The sequence below is a fragment of the Ursus americanus genome, chromosome 18 (genome assembly GCF_024610735.1).
Source record: "Ursus americanus isolate L20-20 chromosome 18, mUrsAme1.1.p, whole genome shotgun sequence".
In the NCBI taxonomy this organism is placed as follows: Eukaryota; Metazoa; Chordata; class Mammalia; order Carnivora; family Ursidae; genus Ursus; species Ursus americanus.
The window spans coordinates 14,060,928-14,069,524 of record NC_142144.1 but is presented as its reverse complement, the minus strand read 5'-3'; positions in this window follow the sequence as shown (position 1 = coordinate 14,069,524).

Below are 8,597 nucleotides of genomic sequence, written 5' to 3'. Positions count from 1 at the left end.
CCCAGCGACCCCCCAAAGAGACGGTCAGTCAGTCAGAGCAATACATTCAGGAGTCAGTCTTGGGGGGAGGGGCCGGATTCTGGTCCCTAGAAGTGACCTCTCTGTAACAGGCCCTCGTCCCCCACGGAGCCTCGAGAAGGGCCCCAGGGAATTTCAGGCCCTGCAAAGGAGCAATTTGTACTGCAGGCCTGTTAATGAATCCCTAAACGGAGGAATTAATTACTGTCTGTCAAAATTAGACTTCTCCTTTCCTTCGAGATGCATCTTCTTTTTATTCTTAATTAATTTTTAAAATTACGACGTCAGTGCGAAGGCTAATTTATTTTACTTTTAGCATTATTTCTCTGATAAGCAATTTCATTTTATGCAGTCGCCTGCCTCAGTGCTGATTTGTCACCTGGGTGCTCACTTCCCCGGGCTCCAGGAGACCTGAAGGAACGGGGAGCACAGGCCGCGGTCTCCCTGCTCACAAGTGCATGCCTCCCACTAACCCACTTTTGGCGGCCCTTCCAGCCTCGCCATCTGCAGCTCCATGAGCTTATCCCTCCCTCCATCCCCAGAGGAAGGTGCCTGGCAAGTTCGGGGTTTGTAAAGTGCTCCTGCATGACTGCCTTGTGACCCCACAAAAACCCTTCTGAAGCAGAGCCAGTCATCCCCATTTTACGGGGGAGGAAACTGAGTCTCACAGAGGAGAAACGACCAGAACATGTTGGAGGAAAGGGTCCCAATCCAAGCTTGGACTGCGATTCTGACATTTCTACTTCACCCTGGTCCTCAGATGGGGCTTATTTTGACCCCAAGACCTTTCATTTAGACCCGGGTGCTGACAGGACAGGTCCCACATGACCCAAGCTTTTGTCTGCCCTGCATCTGTCCGCTCTTGTCCGGGTGAGTGCCCTCCTTCTGTGGGGTCCGCGGCCCTGCCCCAGCACCCCAGGCCATGCTCCGGCCCGGAGGGCCCACGAGAGGCTCCTGCTTCGTTCTGCCCCCGTGACAGCGCATAGGGCAGGCTCAGCTCACACCAGTCAGCCTCTTCCCTGGGACTCCAATCACGGCAGCTGGGGGAGGAGGCATCTTCCCCCTGGTTATGAAGCCCAGAAGATGTGAGTCTGGACTGGATGCTGCTGAGCTGTGTGTCCCCCCTCCCGGCCCACCGAGGAGGGAGGACAGTGGCCCAAAGAGAGAAGGGGAGACAGAGGCGTTGTGAGTCCCCCGTGCCAGCTCCTTCCGTGGCCTGCTCCAGCTTGCTCCTCCCAGCCGGGTCCACAAGACCACAAGCCCCCTCCATGGTCGGAATTGGTCTGACCGGATTTGGGCCACTTTCTTCCCTACGGGGTCCGACTGGCACAGGTGGGCTTGCGGAGCTGGAAGGACGTCGGAGCTCAGCCCGGTGTGCCTCCGTGCCTGTCAGGTGACACCAAGCATGGAGGGCTAGGGGGTGACAAGTGGACATTCTGCACCCCAGAAATGGTCTGACCCTGCTTGCTTGTCCCCTGCTGCCTCCTCAGGAAGAGCCCACGTGTGCGAGGCTGACACGCAGGCCACCCGCCCATCTCCCAGCCCGTGTCTGTCACCAACAGCCTCCGCACCCCTGTCACGCAGCCCTGGGGGGACAGGAGCTCACTGCCCTCGCTTCTTGCCACCAGGCTTTTGCCAGGCCCTCCTACCTGCCTACTCACCTACCACCACACCTCCTCCAGAAGGCCCTCCAGCCACCCCGGAAGGGATGACGCACCCCACCTGTCATGCCCGCCCCATTGCTGCACACAGTCCCCGGAGCAGAGGGGCTGGGTTGTGACGTTTGTGAGCTATTTAAGGTCCCTGCGTCAGCCTCCCTGGTGCCCAGCCCGGGCCAGGCTCCAGGGAGGGTCACTTATCCGGCAAAGAGTGATCGAGTGCCTACAAGGTACCAGGTGAGGCAGACGAGGCCCTGCTTACACGGGGTGTGCCATCCACGTAGGGAAGAGACCGTGCCCCGTGGTAGCAGGAGCGCGGGGGTCAGGTCATGCGGACCTCACTGAGAAGGTGACACCTGAGGAACTCTCCAGGGGGGTGAGGGAGTGAGCCACGTGGATGTCCGTGGGGAGGGCATCCCAGGTAGAGGGAGCACCCAGGCTCTGAGGCAGGAGCACTCCGAGCATGTTCAGGGTTGTGGGGGAGGGGGGAGCAAGGGAGCAGAGGAGGCTGGGCTGGAAGGAGAGACGGGAGAGAGGACAGGGGTGAGGGCAGAGGGTGACCCCAAGGGAGGCTAGGAGGGGCAGGCATATTTGGTCAGGAAGCTCGAGAAGTGCTGGGTGGACAAACGAGTCGTAATTTGGGAAGGTCCCTACAATCTAGGTAGCGAGAACTGCAGACCTTGCTCACGCTGGGGACGGCAAATAACATCTGGCTACATGGGGACCAGGGCACAGCTTGGGGGCATCAGTCAGAGGAGCCCCAGGGCAGTGTCTGGAGCTGGGACTTGGCCGCCAGAGCGGGGAGCACGACGGCAGGTGCCAGAGGCTGTGCGGGCTTCCGCCGGAACAAAATGCCACCACCTGGGGGGGGGGGGACTTCAACCAATAGAAGTGTATTTTCTCACCGTTCTGGAGGCCAGACGTCCAAAAGCCAGGTGTGGGCAGGGCCACTCTCCATCCCAGGCTCTGGGCACAGCCCTTCCTTGCCTCTTCCTCCCTTCTTTCTGCTGGTGGGTTCCTTGGCTCGCAGCGACGTCACACCAATCTGCCTCTGTGGTCACACACCTTCCCCCTTGTGGGTCCCCATGTCTTCACCTGGTGCTTCCCCGGCACATGTCTCTCTCCTCCTTTTACAAGGACACCCCTTACATGGGGTTGAGGGCCCACCCTCCTCCAGGGTGATCTCATCTTCCCCAGTGACGTCTGCAACGATCCGATTTCCAATAAGGTCCCACTCTGGGGTGCTAGGGGTGAGGACTTGAATGCATCTTTAAGGAGGGATACCTACAGTTTCAACCCACACCAGACTTCTAACCCTCCCAGGGGCCCAACGTGTGACCTTGGCTGTGCCACACTCCCTCTCTGGCCCTCAGTCAGTGCTCCTGCAGGATAGAGGAGCTGGCACGCCAATGCCTCTGGCGGCAGCTGGTGCCTCTCCAGGTCCTTTTGAAGAAACTACTCTCCTTTTCTCGCTGTGCCGCCTCTGATCTCCAGCGCGGCGGCGTGGGGACGGGAGCTTAGATGCTTCCAAACTGTATCTTCACCATAAAACAAATATTTTGAAAAGCCTTTTGATGTTGCTTTAATGGAGTGCGGAAAACACCGTCCAACCCCCCACATTTTTAATTCCATCCTTTTTGCTGTTTTTTTTTCTCCTTTAAAGCTTATGTTTGCTTTCATGTTACACGTTATTTATTTAGTTGCTTGTCAATTAGTGTCTATTCTCCAAGCGACAAGCACATTAGCAGCTGCAGAGACTGGAATTAAAATTTGCAGCCCAGTGGGTGCTCTGGAAGCCGCGCCTACCCGACTGAGAAAACAGCACCTCTTTGTCATCTCAAAAGATGACCTTCCTCTCCTCCTTCCCGTTCCTGGCTCCTGATTTAATTCCAGCTGACTCCTCCACGGTCCCTGCACTGACATGATGGCTTTGAGATGGAACTTTTTCAAATGCACAAAGGAAAATGCGGCTCCTGTTAATGGTGGCCTTTGAGGACAGTTAGTGTAAGACAGGAGTCTGCGGGATTTGAATAACATGCTCCAAATTGCCAGTGCAGGGGTCCGAAGTCAGCGAGCGTAATCCGACGCACCTCCGTGCAGCGGTTCAGCAAACACTTAACGAGGTGACGCGATGTGCCGGGGACACGGTCCCAGCTCCTGTGCCGGCTCCTTGATTTACTGGGCACCGCCCCTGAGCAAGTGAATGAATCGCGCTGAGATTTATTCCCTTGTCTGCAAAATGGGAGAATTAGAACCGGCTGCGGAGGACGTGGCGAGGACAGAGACTGAGTGTGTGGAGCTTTGCAAACCGGGCTTCATCCCCCGACGGTTCCAGCAAACCCGATGCCTTTGTGCACATTAATCCCGTGGCCGGAAGGGCTCCGGGGACAGGAGATTGGGAAGGGAGTCCCTAGGGCAGAGACAGGGGCCTGGCCCCAGCCCAGCCCAGGACAGGATCTGGCCACGGTGCACAAGGCTGCAGGTAGAAGGCAGAGGGACCATGAGACCCCAGCCTAAGCAGGGGGGCTTCAGAGCCCAACAACAAGGCAAACGACCAAGGAACTAGGAGGGCAGCATTCTTACTTCCTCCGTTCCCAACATGCTACTGCACAGATCCAGACAATGGAGGAATCGGGATGACTTCTTCTTTGCGGGCTGAGCAACACCTGCGGCCAGAAAGGTGCCTTTCTCTGTTCTTGGTCTCCTGGGAGTGGGAGAGAGTCTCCTGGCAGCTCCAATGGGAAGACAGGTGCCCCAGGGGACAATGTGACTGAGTGTGATTCTGCCCAGATCACATCATAATGCAGTGCCTGCCTGGCACTTCTGTCACTGCTGGAACCCAAGTGGCCTGAGGGGGACCCTCCCAGGGATTCCCCCTTCGGTGAGAGGCAGGACAAGCACCCCGCTTGAGCCCTGGCTCCCCCTGACCCTGGTCTGTGACCTCAGGCAGGTGTCTTCACCTCTCTGAAAAGTTCCTTCGAGTATAAAAGAAAAGGAGATGAAGCTTAATTTACAAGCAGGACTGTTTGCTAAGAGATTAACAGCGAGAAAATAGACTTTAAAAACCTTAAATGGGGGTTCCCTCTTTTCTCCAGCATTCTTTCTGGGTGGCTGCACCCCGGCCAAGGGAAAACCAGATGGCAGGCAGGAGGCTGGAGAGGGAGGCAGCCGTTTCTCACTCAGAGATGCCCATACCTCCTGGCTCAGGAGCCAGAGCCAGGCTCCCTAAAACCATCAGGCCACCCCTCCTCTGCTCCACACCCCCCAATGTCTGCCCCTCTCCCTCAAAGTGACGCTGACCCTCCAAGGGCCCTGGTGTCCTCTGAGCCCTTGTTCCCCCGCTCACTGGCCTCCTCCCTGCTCCCGGGCTCCTGGCTCCCTCCTGCCCGCCCCCCTACCGGTGTCGCTCCTGCAGCTGTCCCCTCCCTCAGCCTGGGACAAGCTTACCTCATCTCCTCCTGCTCTGCTCTCCCGTGCTGGGGGCCGAAGCACCTTCACCCCTAACAGAGGAGATCGTTCCCTCCTCCGTTCTGCTCCTGTGCTGCTAGAATCGAAGCCAGTGTTCACAGATGTGTCCCCAGGGCCCAGAACAGCTCCCGCCACCTGGCAGGAGCTCTAAACACCCGTGCAAGGGTGACAGCGCCACAGGTGGCGAGGCCTGGATCAGTGCAGGCCAGCAAGGTCCAGGGAGGAAGCCCTTCTAAACTCACTGTGCCACAGGGTCTCTGGGGTGCCTTTCAAACTAGGGACACCACAGAGCCACCACACCTCACTTGCGGGCCAGGCCCCTGCATTGGCTGGAGAGGTTGACCCCCATGCAGCTAGGGTGGAGAGGGCTCTGAGTCCCAGCTCTGGCCCCAACTTGGGGTACGACCTCAGACAAGCACTTTCCACCTGGACGAATAAAGCATCAGACCACTGGTCTGCAAGGGGGCCCCTCGGAGCCCCAGTGTTCTGTGGAGGGGCCTCAGAGAGGGCCTGGCCAGTGGTCAGGACCCCTTCTGTCTGCCGGTCTACTGGGCTTCCACCTGACATGCTTTGTGACAGTTGGTTGGATTGCAGCTCCCGGTGATGGCTCGGGGGACACCGGTTAGCCAGTCCCTGGGCCACGGGCTCCTGGCTTCACACTCCCCAGCTGTCGCATGGGGGGGAGGGTAGACCGAGTGACCCCAAAATGCCCTCCCAACTCAGAAGCTCAGGTGTTTGGGGTGCCCGGCAGCAGGAACGTCTTGAGAAAGTGGGGGAACCGGGTGAGGAGCGGGCGACGGCGTCTGCAGACGGACAATTAGCATCACACAATATAACACTTTAATGGCAGAATCTTTTATATTAGAATAGACATTATGGAGCACGGTTCCATCAAATGAATATAATAGACTTGTTTTATATTACAATGCACACTGTAATTACACATTTCAATAATTCCTTCAACGCGTTCCACAGAAGCATTCTGAAGTAATGGAGTCCTGTAACCATATATAATAACCCACCAAAGGGGAGGACGCTGCGGGTGGTGATGGGTGACAGAGAGCCAGCAGGGAGAACCCTAATCTCCTCTCACCTGGGGCCACTTGACTTCTGACTCTGATCTCTGGATGTTCTTCTGGACAGGAATCCCCTCCACAACACCTCCAACTGCACTTGTGTAATCATACCTCTGGGGACGGGGGGCTCACCACCTCTCATTGATGGGCCCTGTCATTAGGAATTTACACTGCTCTAGGCACATGGCTTCCGATCTCTCAATTCATACAATCATATTCATAGTGACGATCTAAGGCATTATATTAGATTTCTAGTGCAGCCCTAACAGATCGCCACACAGCTGGGGGCTTCAAATGACACGAATTTACTCTGCAGTTCTGTGGGTCAGGAGTCTGACGTGGGCCTCGCTGGGCTAAAATCAGGGAGTTGGCAGGACTGTGTTCTTGTCTGGAGTTTCTAGGGTCAGGATCTCTTTCCTTGGCTTTTCCAGCTTCCCAGGCCATGTGCATCCCTGACTCAGGGTCCCTTCCTCCACCCTCACAGCCAGCCGCGCACTGACCCTTTCTCTGTTGTTACAGCTCTGACCACTGCTGGGGAAGAGTCTCCCCTTTTAAGGACTCGTGAATTAGAGTGTCCCACCTGGATAATCCAGCATGATCTCCCCGTCTCAAGCTCTTTAACAGTAAGTGCATCTGCAAATTTCCTTTGGCCGCACGATGTAAACACTCACCAGTTCCAGGCGTCTGAGAAGGGACCTCTCCGGGGCACGACGCCGCACCACGGGCACTATTTTCTTACTACAATACCAGACAGGCTGTGAGTTTCTACATGAAGGACATGATGTTTACAGCATTAAATGTGACGTGTCGTGTAGTGCTTGGTATATACATGTTTGATGAATGAAAAACAAATTCAGTGAGCCCGTGTGGAAGGATCAGTGATAGAACCCCCTTGTCAATACCCCTCCTAAAACGAGGTACAGGGAATGATTGCCAGGCTCACCGTGATTATGACAGGTCATGGACGGAACATCACTGTTCCCCTCTCTTGTTTGGACTCTGTCTCTATTAATGCAGCCAAGGTAACATTAGCATTTGAGGCCCTTTCTTTGGAGTCCGTTAACTTAGCTGCTTGCAGTCCGTTAAAAACCTAAGTTTGTCTCCAGTTACAAGGGGACAGATAGGATCGTGCCCGTGTTCTAGGGGGATAAACTGAGGCTTAAAGGTTGGGGGCTGAGGTGATGCCTGCGGTGAGTCTTTAAGGATTCGTGGAGTCGGGCCGAGGGGCTGGGAGACGGGCACTTCAGACCGGGAGACGTGTGCAAAGCCTGGCAACGCAGGGGAACAGGAGGTGCCTTCGGGGCCGTGAGGAGTGTGACAGGACGGGCCCCTCTGGGTGGGGGTGGAGGTCCCACCAGTGAGGAGCCCAGAGAGATGGGAGTTGAAGGCCGGGGTCAGACAGGGGAGGGCCTGCATGCCACGGAGGAACGGGCGCTTGGTCTTGGGAGGGGTGCAACCATCGGGCTCCTGGTTGATAAGCTCACCCTGCCTTGTCCACAGAGACCAGGTGGGTGCAGGAGGCAGGGAGGCCCCCTGGGGAGGCTGCAGCCCTCAACCAGGCCAGTAGGGAGGAGGAGGAGGAGGGATGGAGAGGAGAGGACAGAGAAGAGAGGGTAAGGGGGGAGCAGGGTAGACTCGGCTGGGAAGAGGCAGCGGGAGGCCAAAGACGGTCCTGGGGAGACTGGAAGCATTGGGGGGAAGACAAGAAACTCCCAAGGGAGGAGGAGAAAGGATGAATTATTACCCCCAGCTCAAAGACGAGAAACTGAGGCAGGGAGAGTTCAGATCCCCTCTCCAAGGTCAGGAGGCCCAGAGGCCATGGAGCCGAAACACAGGCCAGTTCTGCGCAGCTCCCTGGACCACCATCCTGCCTGTCTCCACCGCAAGAGCTGCCCACAGCTCACCAGGTCACTCCAGGGCGGGACCCAGAGTCGGCAGACCAAACAGGAGTCCCCGCAGGTCCCTAGGAGGCCACCTCAGGCCGGTATCCCCCCACTGCCCCGACCATCAGCCTTCCTACAGCATCAGCGTGAAGAGTGCAGGGTCGTGTGTCCTCAGGCCGGGCCCACCTGCCATGGATCTGCTCCTGGCACTTCCAGCCTTTTTCTCCCCACCTCCCCTCTTCTCGGGCTTTCTCCTTCATCTTCCTTCAGGCACCATTGGTTCCCCAACGCCAAAACTGGGCCCAAATCCTGAGTACCTTGTACCCAACTTCATGCTTGGCACCCTGCCTGTACGTCATTACCGGGGGCCCTGGTGGCCTCCGTGCCTTTGCACACACTGTTCCCGCCACATGCTGCCTCTTCCCCTGACTTTGCAGGACAAAGTCAGCATCAACACCCTTCCGTGCTGTCCCTTCTCCATGAACGAGGCCGCA